The following is a 16,122-nucleotide window of genomic DNA, read 5'->3' as shown; positions in this document are numbered from 1 at the left end:
TTCAATATAAATTGTTTCAAAAACAATTCCTTGATATATTTAAGAGAAATAGATTGAGACAGTTTGATTCATCCAGCTGAAATTGGACTTCTCAAAATTGTTATTCACTATATAGTCCACTATCTGTAAGTGACAGTAATATGAAACTAAAAGTAACTTAAAAAATGATACAAAACATTGTTGGTTACATTGGTATACCACCATTTTGAAGTAAAATTATTTTCAAAGCTTTAAAAAGGTTATGATCAGTTGACTTCGTCCATCCAAATCACACTGAAGCATCCCTTCAACCTCCTCATAACTCATCATCCCACTCAGCGTTGTGTCATCTACAAACTTAAAGATATTACATTTAGATCCCTCATTTAATAATTAACACGTAAATGGCTGGGATCCAAGCAGAATATCATAATGTCTATAAGGTATAATTCTGACAATGTCCTAGTCAACACCATTCCTAGTTACGTCTTGTCCTATTAACAGGACAGGTGCAGCAAAGGTCGGGGCACAATGGTATAGTTTGGAAAGAGATGGCCTAAGTCCTCAACATTGAAGTCTCATGAAACATGGGCAGAGAAACCTCCTGCAGATTACCATGTACCATTCCTCATTTGGCTGATGAAATAATATTCCTCCATGTTGAACATCACTTGGAGAAAGCACCGAGTATGGGAGGCATACAACATACTCTGGATGGGGACAATGTCTACCACCAAGAGTGGCACTACTGGTCGGTTTGAAAAGGTCATTGCTACTAAACTGGGTCTGCAGTAGGTGGCAAGGGACTACAAGAAGGAAAAACATATTTGACCTCATCCTCACCAAATCTGGCTGCCATAGACGCAACTCTCCGTGATAGTCTCAGTAAAAGTAACTACCACACAGTCCTTGCAGAGACGAAGTCCTGCCTTTACACTGAGAACACTCTCCATTGCGTTGTGGGACTATCACCATGCTAAAAGGAATAGACTTTTAGCAGGTCGTGCAAATGAAGACTGGACATTCTTGACGTGCCTTGGGCCATGGTAGTAATATAATTGGACGCCAACACAATCTGCAGCTTCATGCCTAACTTATCCCTCACTCTACTATTACCATCAAGACAGGGAATCAGTTCCAGTTCAATGAGGAATGAGGAAAACATGTCTGAAGCCACATTGGGCATATCTAGAAATGAAGTGTTAACCTGGTGAAGCTACAACATAGAACTACTTGCGTACGAAACAGTATGTGCAGCCTCTGGTGGACAAGGGCTAGGCAATGCAATGAACAACAGATCAGATCGAAGCTCTGCTGTCCTGACACATCCAATTGTGGATGGTGGTGGACAATGAAACAACTCTATTGGATGTAGCTCCATAAATATCCCCACCCTCAAATGATGTGGGAGCAAAGCTCTTAAAAGTGCAAAAGATAAGGCGGAAGCATTCACAAATCTTCAGACAGAAATACTGAGCAAATGATACATTTCAGCATCCTCCAGAAATCCTTAGCCTCGCAGATGCTAGTCTTCACCAGATTTGATTCACTCCATATGATAGATATCAAGAAATGGCTGAAGGCACTGAACTTGCTGCACCCTAACTCAAGCTGTTCTAGTACTGGCATCTAGCCAATAAAGTTAAAAAATGTCCTGGTATGTCCTGAACACAAAAAGCAGGCTATATTCAACCTGGCTGCTCTTGACAAATCAGTAAAGTGATGGCAGATGCCAACAATGGTGCTATCAAGGAGCACTTGCTCAGCAATGATCTGCTCAGTAGCATCCAGTTTGGGTTCCTCCTGGGTCACTCAGCTCCTCATTGGTTCAAACATGGACAAAAGAACTGATGTGGTAGGAGTAGCTGCCCTCAACACCTAGGCTACATTTCACCAAATGCAGCATCAAGGAGCATTGACAAAACTAGAGTCAATAGGAATCATGGGGAGAAACCTCCGCTGGTAGGAATCATGCTGGCATGAAGGAAGATGGTCATGGCTGTTGGAGACCAGTTATCTGAACTCCATGACATCTTGTGGGAGTTCCTTAAGGTTTTGTCCGGGACACGACCTCCCCATTATTATAAACGCCTGAAATGGGGATGGTCCCTGATGACCACACAATATTCAGCGCCATTTGTGACTCCTCAATTAATGCAGCATTCCATGCCCAAATGCAGCAAAACCTGGGGTACCAAGGCTTGGGCTGAAAAGTGCTGTCACATTCGCAGCACATGTATCAAGCAATAGGCATTTCCAACCTTATCATCGTCCTTTGTTATTAAATGGCATCATCATCACTGAACTTGCATTCTGGGTATTGCCACTGACCAGATACTGACTGACCCTGATACAAATACAGTGGCTGCAAGAACAGATGAGAGGCAAGGAATAATAACATCTCTTGATTCACCAAACACTGTTCCAAATCTACAAAGGAACAAGTCAGCAGCATGGTGGAAAACTTTCCACTAGTCTGGATGTGTGCAGCTCCAACAACGCAAGATTGACACCATTCAGAACAAAGCAGCCAGTTTGATTTTGATTGTGGTGCCAGTCATTCAGTCGCTTCACCACTGATGCACAGTCTAAATTCTCCACAACAGACACTACAGAAATTCATCAAAATTCAGTACCTTTCAAACCCACAAATCTTTATTATTGAGGAGGACAAAAGTAGCAAATACATTAGAACACCTCAAAAATCCCCTCCAAGCTACTCACCATCCTGACTTGGAAATATATTATGATTCCTTCAGTGTTATTGGGTCAAAATTCCTCCCTAACAACAGTGTGGCTATACTCCCAGCACGTGGTTTTGTGCTTCAAGAAAGCAACTCATCTCTACCATCTCATGGATAACTAGTGATAGGCAATACAGAGTGATGCAGCCAAAGATTCCTATATTCTGTGAGTGAATAAAAAAGATACACACTTACATGGAGGATCTAATGAAGTGAAGGTGCCACTGTTGGACGAGGGTGGACAAAAATCACACAACACCAGGTTATAGTCCAACAGGTTTATTTGGAAGTACACGTTTTCAGAGCGCTGCTCCTTCATCAGGTAGCTAGTGGTGCAGGATCATAGGACCCTGAATATGTAGTAAAAGTGTCACAGAATTGATGTGACATATTAAACAAACCTGTCAAGTCATTAATCACTTAGAATGGGGATGCAGATTTCAATTAATTAATTAATATATAAATTCCAGAACTTCTATCAAGTCACAGTCCTGAGATAACTGAAGGTTTTGTAAAAAAGAAGCGACGTCTCAGCTTAGATAATGCATTGAAGGTGTGCGTTTAGAGTCTGTCTGTCTCCCAACCGTGAGTCAGATTGGTTCTATTTCCAAAGCAGGAATTCATAAAATGCCACATGTACCGACTGCCTACAGATTGTGTGCTTTTTGAACAAAGTAGAACGTATCGGCAAATACAAATCTGTAAATTCAAATTCAGCCATAGACGTGTGTGTGTGGTGGGGGAGGTGAGAGTGTATGCATAAATATAACATAGTATATGCCTGTGAGGGGGTGGGTGTGAAAGTATATAGTGTAGTGGGATACCTGTAGTGTGACATGAACCCAAGAACCCAGTTGAGGCCATCCTCATGGGTACCGAACTTGGCTATCAGCCTCTGCTCAGTGACTCTGCATTGATGCACATCCTGAAATCCATCTTGGAGGACAGTCACCTGAAGATCGGAGGCCAAATGCTCTTGACCAAGCTGACTTAGTGATAAGCAACAATACAGAGTCACCAAGCAGAGGTTGATAACCAAGTTTGGAACCCATGAGGATGGCCTCAACTGGGATCTTGGGTACATGTCACACTACAGTTGCCCCACTACACTATACACTTTTACACATACATGCAAGCGTGGGCACACACACACATATACTCTGTCACACTCGCACACACACACATCTTTCTCCCACACGCACACACAAGTCTATGGACTGAATTTGCATTTGCGGATTTGTATTTGCAGATACATTCTATTTTGTTCAAAAAACACAATTTGTAGGTAGTCAATCCAAGTGACATTTTATAAATTCCTATTTTGGAAACACTGACTCAAGTTTGGGTTACAAACAGACTCTAACCTTACACCTTCGATGCGTTATCTGAACTGACATGTCACTTTTTGTTTTACATTCTGATAAAACCTTTTTCTTGTGTCTGTGACTTGAAAGAAGCTCTGGGCATTACATAGCAATCAATTGAGACCTGGATCCCCATTCTAAATGATTAAAGACTTAACAGCAACCTAGGTATGTTCAATACATCACATCAGTTGTACGACACTTTTCCTATAAATTCTGTGCCTTATGATCCTGCTACCTGATGAAGTACAGCACTTGTATTTGCAAATAAACCTATTGGACTATAAACTAGTGTTGCAAGGTTCTTAACAGAGGATTTAACACAGGCATAAATTAGTCACAGTTGTCCCTTGTGCATAAAAATCAGAAATTCTGTGAAGGCTTTCCTGACAGGCACTAAGTGACTCTTCATCCCTAGTTCCTGATTTCTTTTCCATCATTTGTTTGGGACACAACATTTCCTGATACATGTTCCCAATCTGCACAACCTCTCTGCCTTCTGGTTGTTCTTGTTGACATCAGGAGGGATTTCAGCAAGTGATACCAACATCACACTGAATACATTTTTTTAAAAACCTTGCATGCCAGGGTCTGATTTGCCAAGTGGTTATATCTGGTATAAGATATATGGGAGCCAGTTGTACCCATGGAGTATTTAGATGGCTTGGTAATGGAAAGGAGATGCAGTTCATTCACATTGTTTTGTTGGATATTTTTTGGAAAGATTGACTATATTTCAACTTGTACTGGAGTGTGGAGGAATGAAGCAAATTGTGTAACCATCTTAGTCTGTGAGCTCCAGTTATTGGCATTAAACATAAGGAGACAATGTCAGTGTTAATGGACTAGCAATCTAGACTCCCAGGGCATAACTTTGGGGATGTGATTGATTCCTTTAATGGCAATTGGTAAAATTTAAATTCAATTAATTCACTAAAATCAATCAATTTTAGAACTGAAAGCTAATCTCTATAATGGTGACTATGAAACCATCATTGATTGAAACAAAAAAAAAACCATGTGGTTCACTAATGTCCTTTAGGGAACAAAATCTGTCATCTTTACTTGGTCAGGTCTACATGCAATTCCAGGCACACAGTAATGACTCTTCATCACCCTCTGAAATGGCTTAGCAAACCATTCATTTCAAGGGCAGTTAGGGATGGGCAGAAAATGCTGGTCTTGCCAGCAATGCCGTGTCCCCTTGAAATAATAAATTTAAGAAATGCAGCTTTAGTTTCTTTGGTTAAAGAAATTCAATCAAGGTTTTCAGTTGATAGATTCAAAACTCACATTTATTTTGAAGCAGGTTTTTATGACAGGTCTCAATGTCCTTGTGCCTAAAACAGCTTAAAATTAAGAGTTTCCATGAATCTATGCAAACAGGTACAATTAGAGATAACTTCAAAAGGATGAAGGCTGACCTGTGAGCAAGTCTATTTTCTAGCACAAAACCTCACAGAAACTTGATCTGCAGTGAATTTAAATATGTGCTTAAGACTCTGCAATTTTTTGCATAGGTTTTATCAGTTTTGGCAAAATAAAAAGTACAATCAAACATGAACTTTAGGCAATGTTGTCTTTGCACTATGATCTGCAGGAGGTAAAAGATTAGAAAAAAAAAGCATTCTGCATCTTGGGAGTCTGATGAAGGTTCAGAGCTCAAACTGTGTTCAGCACTTCAGGGAAAATGAGGCCAGGCCAAACTAAACATGGGGTGTATTGGGTTGACCACCGTACAACACTAAAGCAAAAATCTGATGAAAAAGGTGCCTAATTCTTCCAAATAGTTCAACTCTTAAAACAAGTTAAATTACACCTTAAGAACCTCAATTAGCACAAACAATATATCATCCTACAAAGAAATTTTGAGTTAAACAATAAATGTGTTTCGGTAATATATAACTTGCACTTTGTATAAACCACTCCCTAACAGAAGTCGAAGTGACCTCTTAACAATATTACTACATCCATTTCAAATTTGCATAAAAAACACTCGTTAAAGTGACTACTTTATCTAAAGTTGCAAGATTATATGATCGAGTTGGAAATTCCTTTATAAAGAAGTTATTGTTAATGGACTAGCAATTTAGATAAACAGAACAAGTATGATAAGATTGTGGAAACAAGGTACATGCAGAAACTAATCTCCCAAACTGCAGGAATCAAAATGAACTTTATTCCTTTGTTTAAAATGTGTGTCCTTGAACCATTGTTTAATCTCAGTTAATTATGCAGCATTCAGGTTTATAATCTAATTTTTACTTATAATTTACATATCATTAAAACTTTGCCGAGCATTACACTTTTAATGAGCCAGCCATTAAGAGGCAAGACAGTTCAAGATGGATTAGTTGGAGCTGCTAACTAAGGCAGTACTATGTGAACTTTGATGCTGGCCTACAAGCTTCCTACCAATTTGACATGAGTTTGGCTCAGGCACCAATCAATATAGTCTCTTCAAAATCAAGTGTCACATCATCTCTAAATGCAAACTTGTGACCCACAGGCCACTGGGTGATCTGTCACCTTAGACATGTCAGAGCCACCTCTATGGTGAATGCAAGATAGTAACTAGAGAAACCAATTAACCTGAACCTTGTGCATTGCTTAACGAAAGGCATGTGGGATTACCTAGGCAACAGACTGGCAGAAACATGCTAAAGGGTTTGACAACTTTTGACACACACACAAACACCTGAGGCAGCAAAAGATAAGGAAGAAACAGAAAACACTCCAACTTAGGGCTCAGAATTGCATGACAAAGAGAGATATAGTCCATAAATCTGATGGAAAAAGGTGCCTAATTCTTCCAAAGTGCTCAACTCCTCATTCCTGATGAAGGGCTTTTGCTCGAAACATTGATTTTCCTGCTCCTCACTTACTGCCTAACCTATTGTGCTTATCCAGAAGCACACTCTCAATGAGGTGCAGCTAAGACCCACAACATCCTCTTAGCCACTGAATTAATACCATAAATCATTTTCTGAAGGCAGGCTTCAGGTTTATCTGCAGTTCTAACGATTAATGTGAAGTTGTTCATTTTGGAAAGGTGAATAAAAGAACAGAGTGCTACTTAGAGAAAAACTGCAGAAAGCTGCAACACAGACTTCAGAGTATACATGAAACAAACAAACCTAAAACCCAGGTATAGTAGGTAATCAGGAAGGCTAATGGAAGGTTGGCCCTTATTTCAAGGAGGTTTAAGTAAAAGAGTGAGGAAGTGTACTGCGACTGAACAAGGCGATTGTGAAAGCAACATTGGTACCCTTATTTCAGCAAAGGTACAATTTCATTGGAGGTGGTTCAAAGAAAGTTGACGAGGGTGATCCTTGGTTTGGAAGGATTGTTTTATAAGCAAAGGTTTAATAAGTTGGGACTCCACTCACCAGATTTTAGAAGGAGAGATAATCCCATTAAAACATGTTGGATTCTTAAGGAGCTTGACAAGATAAATGCTGAGCAGATGCTTCTCCTTGTGGGAAATAAGGGGCAGTAATTTAAGAGTGAAATGAGGAGGAATTTCTTGTCTCAGAGGACTTGGAACTTCTTGCCACAGAGACCTGTGGAGGCAGAGACCTTGAGTATATTCAAGGCTGAGATGGATAGATTCTTGATCAGCAGAAGAATTATGGGTTACAGGGAAAGGACCTGATGAATGTTGGACCAGCCTTGATCCTGCTAAATGACAGAGCATGCTTGAAGGGCTGAATGGCCTGTTCCTGTTCCTATTTCTTCATGGCCTTATTATATTCTAGAAAACATAGGAGGAACAGGGATAAACCTCCTCATAAACTGTAAATATGTTTGGTAGAACAGTAAAGTAGGGCCAAAGTTGAATAAATAGAGAAAATTTATCTTGAAATACAATAGATGCATTTGAAAATGCCAAATCAGATACCGCATTTACAACAGTAATATCTCATCATAATGATTATCTGTGAAGCTTCAAAGAAAATATGAATATTAAAAACATGGTGACTATTATAGTGCAAGAAATATGGATGATATTATGTAGGTAGCATCTAATCTGCACTAAACATCCCGCAATCACAATGAAGGACCCATTAAACTGCTGACTTTGCTGGTGTTGCTTCATGGGGAATTCACTGTTGATGCAAAATTGTTTTAGATTAGATTACTTAGTGTGGAAACAGGCCCTTCGGCCCAAGAAGTCCACACCGACCCGCCGAAGCGCAACCCACCCATACCCCTATATTTACCCCTTACCTAACACTATGGGCAATTTAGCATGGCCAATTCACCTGACCCGCACATCTTTGGACTGTGGGAGGAAACTGGAGCACCCAGAGGAAACGCACGCAGACACGGGGAGAACGTGCAAACTCCACACAGTCAGTCGCCTGAGTCGGGACTTTGTGGGATCTTTAATGGTCACCTGAATATGCAAACTAGAATTCAGCTTAATCAACTCATCCCACCTGTGGCATTTCTCATACCTGGAATTAACAGCAGGAGAAATATTAGCTCAAATCATGAGATGGCATGATGGCTCAGTGATTAGTACTGCTGCCTCACAGTGCCAGGGACCAGGGTTCTATTTCACCCTTGGGCAGACTATCTGTTTGCTCATTCTCCCTATGTCTGTTTGGGTTTCCTCTGGGTGTTCGCAATTTCTACCACAGTCTGAAAATATGCAGGTTAGGTGGATTAGCCATACTAAGTTACCCAAAGTATTCAGGGACATGTGGGTTAGGTGCATTTGCCATGGGCATTACATGGATAGATGGGGGATGGGTCTGGGTGGGATTGTCATTGGAGGGTTTGTGTGGAGTTATTGAAACGAATGGCCGGTTTCCACACTGTTGGGATTCTGTTCTGTTCATAAATGACTTCCCCCTCCAATAGAATCTTCAACTCGAAGGCTCAAAAATTGATTTTAAAAAAGTGTGAGTAAGAAAGAATGCAGCAGTCACTCATACCTGTGCAAAAATAAATCCATTAATTCATTCCCAGTTTTGCTTATACATAGCAAATAGGAAATAAAAATTACTACTCGCTGATTTAAAAAGTTAGCAATAGACAGCAGTTCAGATAATCAGAGATAAATATCTTTCTACTTCTGTTCTATTTTTCCTTTAATCATTTTATAGCTGAGCAGTTCCTTCTGCATCTTAAGATGCTTTAGTGGTAATATCCCTACCTCTGAGCCAAGAAGCCCAGGTTCTGAGAGGGGATCTGATTGAGACATAAGATTATGAAAGGATTGAACACTCTGGAAGCAGGAAACATGTTTCCGCTGATGGGTGAGTGCCGAACCAGAGGACACAGCTTAAAAATACGGGGTAGACCATTTAGGACAGAGATGAGGAGAAACTTCTTCACCCAGAGAGTGGTGGCTGTGTGGAATGCTCTGCCCCAGAGGACAGTGGAGGCCCAATCTCTGGGTTCATTTAAGAAAGAGTTGGATAGAGCTCTCAAAGATAGTGGAATCAAGGGTTATGGAGATAAGGCAGGAAGCGGATACTGATTAGGAATGATCAGTCATGATCATATTGAATGGTGGTGCAGGCTCGAAGGGCTGAATGGCCTACTCTTGCACCTATTGTCTATTGTTCACTTCCCACCTGCCCTAGAGGTGTATTATAACATGCCTGAACAAGTTGATTAAAAGTATTTGGGGGGTCTATGCCTGCAGTGATAGTGCACTGCTTTAGAAGGAACTATCCTGAATGACTGCTATAAAATACTGAAACAAAATATTAAGATATCCTGGCTATTTTAAATCATTGCTTACAAGTTGAAAATCCTCTTAACAGTATGTTTATTAGTGACATATTTTGTAGCTCCTTCAGATGTTTTTAGAAATATTTCTCTCTTATTTAGTTTTGGTTATACCGATTAAATTACTCTTCTGATTTTCACTATTTTCCTTTAATAATTTTGGTATTAATTTCACTTCCAACCCTGCTTTATTCTTTTAATGATTTCGAACCTTCATTTATCTATGCATTCTAAAATTATGAGGGGTTTTCAGTTTTAACACAAGAAACTTAAGCTCCTGTTGCAATGTTTAAAAAAATCTATTGTTATTGTTATCTACTATCCTGGTAGTTCTGACAAAATTCCAAATGCCTTTGCTCAGCTTGCCAGCCCTCCTGGATTGGCCTGGAATTTTCAGGAATGAAAATCAATCTCTAGGGCATTGCTGCGAGAAACCCTGGAGAAAAATCACAGGAACATGAAACATAATTAAATTTCCATTATTTTCTTGGAACATTTCACTTTTCTAAAATGGAAAGTGTAGGAAGTCCCTGCTGGCTAACAGTCAAGCAGCATCCTATTGGTGTAGAAAGGCAGAGTGTCAGAAGGATAACATGTTGGCTGAAGTGTAGAGAGCAAGAGGTGATAAAGCCTCGAAGAATACATTTCATCACAAAGTGCTGGAGGAACTCTGGTTTCCAGACTGGTATGTCTATTCCTCAGACTCGAAATGTTAACTGTTTCATTCTCCACTGATGCTGCCAGACCTGCTGGGTTTCTCCAGCATATTCTATTTTTATTTCAGATTTCCAGTATCTGCAGTTTTGACCACCCCATTCATGATTCAATATCCAAAACACTCCAGATAACCAAAGATAACAAACACAATACTATTTCTGAGCCAACACATGGTTAAAGTGAAGAGACAGGTCAGGCTGGAACATGACAGGGAACAAGGAATGTGTGCTGGAATAAATTGCAATTATTTCAATGCAAGAGGGATGACAGGTAAAGCTGATGAACAGACACATAGGACTGGGATATTATAGCCATTGCAGAAACTTGGTTGAGGGAGGCACAGGGCTGGCAGCTTAATATGCCAGGATGCAGGTGCTTTAGGTGGTGGAAAGAGGGGAAAGGGTGCCTTTTTATAAGGCATTTTTGATTAAGCTATGTATCACAGCAGTAATCAGATGAAATAACTGGGGGAATCATCCAGTGAGGCTTTGTGGGTAGAGCTAAGAAATAAGTGACATAATTGGCATTGTACTATAGGCCCCCAAATAGCCAATAGGAATTAGAGGAACAAATATATTGGGAAATTGGGAATACTTGCAGGAGCAATAAGATTGTCATCATAGGGCATTTTAATTTTCCTAACTTAGACTGGGACTGCCATAGCATTAAGGGCTTTGATGGGATCGAGTTTGTTAAGTACATTTAGGAAAGTTTCATCACTCGGTGAGGGGCAAAACTCAACTTACTCTTGGGAAATAGGGCTGTCAGGTGACTGAGGTGACAGTGTTGGGACTAGTGACCATCGTTCTATTAATTTTAAAATAGTTATGGAGGGGAAAAAAACTGGTCCACAGGTTCAAGTTTTAAATTGGGGCAAGGTGAATTTTTCATGAAATTAGGCAGGAGCTTGCAGGGTAATTTGTTTGCAAGCAAAGTGACCTCTGGCAAGTGGAAGGTCTTTAAAAGTGAGATAGGTTGGCAGGAATAGGGAAACCTGGATGATAACAGATATTGAGGCTTTGACCAGAAAAAACAGATATGGATCAGGTACAGGCAGCTGGGATCAAGGGAATCCCTGGAGGTATACAGGGAATACAGGAGTTTACTGAAGAAGGAAATCAGGAGGGCGAAAAGGGAGCACGAGATAGCCTTGGCTGAGAAGACTAGGGTGAATCCAAAGAGGCTCTTTAAGAATATTAAAGGAAAAAGAATAACTAGAGAGTGTATAGGACCCCTCAAGGACCAAAGGGACATGTCACGTGTAGAACTGCAAGATCCTCAATGAATATTGCTCCTTTGTTTATTGCAGAGAAAGATATGAAGACTTGGGAAGTTAGTGGTCATATCTTGGGGATATTCCAAATCACAGTATTAGAATGCATGAATGTGGATGAATCTCCTGGTCCTGACTAGATCTATCCAAGAGCACTGCAAGAGTCTAGAGAAGAAATTGCGGAGGCCCTGACTGATATTTTTACATCATCGTTAGCCACAGGTAAGGTCCCAGAAGACTGGACGGTAACAAATGTTGTGCCCGTATTCAAGGCAGGCTGCAAAGAAAACCCTGGTAATTAATAGACCAGGTAAGCCTAAAATCTGTGGGAGGTAAATTACTTGGAGAAACCTCAAATATACATGCATTTGGAAAGACCAGGTTTCATTAGGAATAGTCAGCATGGCTTTGTGCTTAGGAGATTGTGCCTCACAAATTTGATAAGAGCTCAGTGATGAAGTGACCAGGAAGACTGATGAAGGCAGAGTGGTAGACTTAGTCTTTATGGATTTCAGTAAGATCTTTGATAGGGTTCCACATGGTCGGCTGCTCTGCAAGGTTAGTTCACACGGAATCCAGGGTGAACTGGCAAATTGGATACATACTTGGCTTTATGGTAGGAAGCAGAGGGTAATAGCAGAAGGATACTTGTTGGACTGGAGGCCTGTGACTAGTGGAGTACCTCAAGGGTTGGTGCTATGTCCAGGTTATACAAGTATATAAGATCATGCCAGGCATGGATAGGGTGAATGCACTCAAGTCTTTTTAAAAAGGGTTGTGGATTTGACGGCATCAGTTTAAGGTTAGAAGGAAAAAAGTAAAAGGGAAGCTGAGAGGCAACTCCTTTTTAAAACAGAGGAGGGGAGGCATATGGAATGACCTGCCAGCGGAAGTGGTTGAGGCAGCAATATTAACAGCATTTAAAAGGCATTAGCACAAATACATGGATAGGAAGGGTTACAAGGATATGGGCCAAGTACAGGGAAATGGGGTTAGCGTGGATAGACATTTTGGTCAGCATGGACTAGTTTGGGCCAAGGGGCCTGTCTCCATGATGTAGATCTCTATGATTCCATATGAAAATAAAAATATGGAAATATTAAGCAGGTCAGACAGTATCTGTGAAGAGTGAAACTAGAGTTAACCTTTCAGGTTCATCAGACCATCTCACAGAACTTATTCTAAGGTAAGCCAGACCCTAAATTATATTTACTTTTAGGTAGATGCAAGATATTCGAGGAATGATGCAGTTGGTCAAACCACTCTGCTTTAAACAAAACAGAATTTATTTCAACATTACAGATGAAATATAAACAAAATAAAAAAAATTTAGAGTAACTTATTTGATAAATCAACTGACAATATCGCAACTTAATGAAGCTGTTCTAATCCCTGCAACATCCAAAACACACCCCTTGGCAAAAGGTAAATTCAAACACGGATTCTTACGGGTGGAGAGTTTACAGAGAGAAAGTTCAGGCAAGACTTCTGTTGAAGCATGGAACCTTTTAAGCTGCTTCTCTAGGTCCCTAACAGTTTTTTTGACTACCTGCTAAAACTAAACCAAACTAGAAGTAACCTGAATTGGGAAACTGGCCTTTCATTGTACAACTGTTCTTAAAAAAAAATCCTGAAGGCCTCCTGTGATTGTTGATTTCGGCAGTATCTGTCAGCCATTTCGGCACCACTGCCTTCTCAACCTCTCTTCGAAAAAATACAAGGATAACATTACCTTGTAAAAGGGGTAGCACGTAACATCTTAGCTTCAAGTTGCAAACTTTTTTTTAGATTAGACTTACAGTGTGGAAACAGGCCCTTCAGCCCAACAAGTCCACACCGACCCGCCGAAGCGCAACCCACCCATACCCCTTATCTAACACTACGGGCAATTTAGCTTGGCCAATTCACCTGACCCGCACATTTTTGTGACTGTGGGAGGAAACCGGAGCACTCGGAGGAAACCCACGCAGATACGGGGAGAACGTGCAAACTCCACACAGTCAGTCGCCTGAGTCGGGAATTGAACCCGGGTCTACAGGCGCTGTGAGGCAGCAGTGCTAACCACTGTGCCACCGTGCCACTTCCACTCCAGAGAAAAGACCTTGTCTATTTATCCTATCCACACTCATGATTTTATAAACCTCTATAAGGTCACCCCTCGGCCTTCACTGCTCCAGGGTAAGCAACCCCAGCCTATTCAGTCTCTTCCCTATAGCTCAAACTTTCAACCCTGGCAACATTCTTGTAAATTTTTTTTGAACCCTTTCTGGTTTCCCAACATCCTTCTGATAGGAAGGATACCAAAATTGAAAGCAATATTTCAAAAAAAGGGCCTAACCAATGACCTCCCAACTCATATACTCCATACTCTGACCAAGAAAGAAAAGCATACCAAATGCCTTCTTCACTATCCTATCTAAGACTCTACTTTTGAGGAACTATGAACCTGGACTCCAAGTCCTCTTTGTAAAGCAACATTCCCCCAGGACCTTACCATTAAATCCTGATCTGATTTGCTTTTCCAAAAGCAGCATCTCGCATTTATCTAAAATTAACTCCATCTGCCACTCTTCAGCCCATTGGTCCAGCTGATGGAGATCCTATTCAAATCTGAGGTAATCTTCTTCGCTATTCACTACACCTCCAATTTTGGTTTCATCTGCAAACTCAGTAACTATACTTCCTATGTTCACATCCAACTCATTTATATAAATGACGAAAAGTAGTGGACCCAGCACCAATCCTTGTGGCACTCCACTGGTCACCGGCCTCCAGTCTGAAAAGCAACCCTCCACCCCTACCCTCTGTCTTCAACCTTCGAGCCAGGTTTGCATCCAGATGACTAGTTCTCCCTATATTTCATGAGATCTAACCTTGCTAACCAGGCTCCCATGAGAAACTTTGTCAAACGTCTTACTGAAATCTATACAGATCGCATCCACCACTCTGCTCTCATCAATCCTCTTTGTTACTTCTTCAAAAAAAAACTCAAATCAAATTTGAGAGACATGATTTCCCATGCACAATGCCATGTTGACTATCCCTAATCAGTCCTTGCCTTTCCAAATACATGTACATCCTGCCCCTCAGGATTCCCTCCAACAGCTTGCCCACCACTGATGTCAAGCTCACCAGTCTATAGTTCTCTGGCTTTTCCTTACCCCCTTTCTCAAATAGTGGCACATTCACCAATCTCGAGTCTTCCAGCTCCTCACCTGTGACTATTGACAATACAAATATCTCAGTAGGGGCCCAGCAATCACTTCCCTAGCTTCCCACAGAGTTCTAGGGTACACCTGATCAGGTCCTGGGGATTTATCCACTTTTATGCATTTCATGACATCCAGCACCTCCTTTGTAATATGGACATTTTTCAAGATTTCACCATCTATTTCCCCACTGTCTACATCTTCCATGTTCTTCTCCACAGTAAGCAATGATGCAAAATACTCGTTTCGTATCTCCCCTATCTCCTGCGGCTCTACACATCTACGTAGATACAGTTTTTATTGTTAAAACCTGAAAACAAAACTGCAGATACTGCAAATCAAAAACAAAAAAAAAACGTTGTTGGAAAAGCTCAGCTGATCTACAGCATTTGAGCAGAGAAAACATAGTTAATGATTTCAGTTCCGGTAACGCTTGGGTCCTCAGGAACGTTAACACTGATTTCTCTTCACAGATGAAGCCATACCTACCGTACAATTTTTTTTGTTGCTCTGTGCACCAGTTAACGTTCTCTGTCTTTGAGCAGTGACTACGGATTATCCATCCGTCCATTCACTTACTTATTTAATCATTCAGTCATCACTACCAAAAAGCATTCTCAATTCCACAACTCAGCCATCCAACTACAGCAGTTGCTTTCTCCTGAATGGGATTCGCGCAGGCAAAACTCCGAGAAATACAGAGTACACACATCCACGATGCAACCAGACAGACAACTCTCGGATCCGTACTTACCTCCACGAAACCGGTTCCAAATCTGAATGCACTATGGGCCAGACAACATTCCCGTACTTCCGGGGTTTACCGTGACTGACAGCGGAGAGGACCCGCTGGTTGGTTAGCACAGGTAGGGGCGGGGCTAATGACATACGCTGGTTTGATTGAAAAGGGTTTGCAGCCAATTTTGGAGTCGGGTGATGGGGGAGGGGTAGTACCTTATTGTATTCTTTCTTCCTTTTTTTGTTTCTATAGAACAAATCCTGGTCTGCAGCCTCTATATCCAAACCCTCCCGCCACCTGAAACTGACCCCTCCGTCCGACTCTTACTGCTTCCTTTGTCATTGCATTTCCC

General features: G+C 41.0%; 1 protein-coding gene across 2 annotated transcripts in view; it reads right to left on the bottom strand.

Annotated features, from left to right (window-relative positions):
• The window catches only part of LOC132815406 (cytosolic non-specific dipeptidase-like), a 76,607-nt gene extending 60,746 nt beyond the window's left edge, over positions 1-15,861 (bottom strand). The window contains exon 1 of one of the 2 annotated variants that reach the window (XM_060824307.1): positions 15,786-15,861. The gene's annotated coding sequence lies outside the window, so the exon portion shown is untranslated. Of the gene's footprint in view, positions 1-15,520; positions 15,708-15,785 lie in introns of those variants that run through there. The other variant, XM_060824306.1, reaches the window with a different exon arrangement.
• Positions 15,862-16,122: the final 261 nt, after the last annotated feature.

Source organism: Hemiscyllium ocellatum, chromosome 4 (assembly GCF_020745735.1).
Source record: "Hemiscyllium ocellatum isolate sHemOce1 chromosome 4, sHemOce1.pat.X.cur, whole genome shotgun sequence".
Lineage (NCBI taxonomy): Eukaryota > Metazoa > Chordata > Chondrichthyes > Orectolobiformes > Hemiscylliidae > Hemiscyllium > Hemiscyllium ocellatum.
Note: the sequence above shows the minus strand (reverse complement) of the source record. Positions and strands in the feature narration are given on the sequence as shown.